General features: G+C 35.8%; 1 protein-coding gene across 3 annotated transcripts in view; it reads right to left on the bottom strand.

Annotated features, from left to right (window-relative positions):
- Positions 1 to 362: 362 nt before the first annotated feature.
- LOC311148797 (acyl-CoA Delta-4 desaturase-like) overlaps positions 363 to 1,593 on the bottom strand; it is a 9,511-nt gene continuing 8,280 nt past the window's right edge. For all 3 annotated transcript variants that reach the window (XM_084185766.1, XM_084185765.1, XM_084185767.1), the window contains one exon: positions 363 to 1,593. This exon is cut by the window's right edge and continues 340 nt beyond it. The gene's annotated coding sequence lies outside the window, so the exon portion shown is untranslated.

Raw genomic sequence — 1,593 nt, 5'->3', positions numbered from 1 at the left:
CTCAAGAGGCCAATATAGAGCCTTCTCACACCACGTGTGAATTCATTGTCACGTGTGCATACCATCATCTAACCTAATTATAAATTCCCATCCAAATGAAATGTTTGCCGACAATTATTCTCACCAGCAGCCTTCGCTTTAGCCTAATGCACCAAATTATTAGCCTATTTTATAGACATTATCAGCATAAATATTAAACTTATTCATTGTCTGGTATTAATATTATATATAATCGGCATTTTATCTAAGAAAATGTAGCCTATTTCGGAACAAAATAGCCATTTTAATTTAGTTACCCCGGTAAAAAAAAAAAAAAAAACATTTTCTAAGAAAACATTACATGAAATAACTCAATAAAAAAGTGCAAACTGTAGCCATTTATTTCCCTTTACAGTTTATTCGCCTAAGCATGACCTTCATCCACATACCAATTTTTTTTCTCCAAACGTTGCTTTTGTTTGTCAGGCAATAAGACAACGTTCTAGTTACGCTAGTTACCGCTTTTACGCGCTCTTTATTAAGGCGGCGAAGCGTATCTCTCCAAAAACTGTGGTCTTAACAGAGATGGAGAAGTTGGGTTACTTCTGTAGCGAATTAAAATAGGCGAGCCATTTATGTTCTGAAAATAGTCTACATTTCCCCCATCTACATTTTACTGATATAAAAATGCCTATCATACCCATATGTTAAGAACAGACAAAGAAAACGTTGTCAAATTATTGTTGTTGATTGATGTTGTCTTGTTATGTAAGGATGAAACTGTTTCACTATATCCTTCACCACCTGCCGCCTAGCTAAACTGTCTTGGGTAGAAGCATTCTTCTGAGACAGCGTAATGTGTTTATTTTCTTTCAGAAGGCTATCCTGTCTTCCGTTCATAATCTAATGCTATATTGCAGGTTTTGCAGAATATATTGTTGTAATCTGCAAAGCGTCCCGTCGGTGTATCGGCGCGCTCTTTTTTCAAGCTATATTCTGATTTTGAGGATCAGTTTGAGCAAAGTGAGGTGTAGAATCACTGATCTACAAATAGTATTCCCTGCTATATAATAGGCTCTGTGCGATTAAGTTTCATAGAGCTCCGCCTCCCCTCGTTTAGGCGATCCCACCACCAAACATTCACACACAACCAGACATTGAATGATTGATTGGAGACGGCTTGTGTCAATTAAAGAGCATTTCCTAGGATTTTCTGCCTGCAGCAAGCCCGGTGGATAATGCTAGAAATACAATCAAAGAAAACCCCCCACAAAAAACGACCAAAAGGCTCTACCAATGATGTCTATAAACTAGGGCTGTCAAACAATATATATATTTTTTCAATCGAGTTAACTAGCAGGATTTGCTGCGATTAATTGCAAATTCCTAATTTGCTCAAAGTGAGCTGTAATTTAAGATTTTTCATACCAAAAACTTTACAAGAGTATTGATGTCTTGATGTTGTCTAATGTAACAGTTAGCAAAATTATATAAACTGAGAAAGCAAACTTTATTTAACCTCAATGTCAACTTATTTTTTACATGGCATTATAGATTTTAGCTGTATACATGATGTATTTTGGATGTTTTCAGTGTATTCAACGCTTTCAGACA

Source organism: Coregonus lavaretus (assembly GCF_964263955.1).
Source record: "Coregonus lavaretus genome assembly, chromosome: 21".
NCBI classification, from domain to species: domain Eukaryota; kingdom Metazoa; phylum Chordata; class Actinopteri; order Salmoniformes; family Salmonidae; genus Coregonus; species Coregonus lavaretus.
Note: the sequence above shows the minus strand (reverse complement) of the source record. Positions and strands in the feature narration are given on the sequence as shown.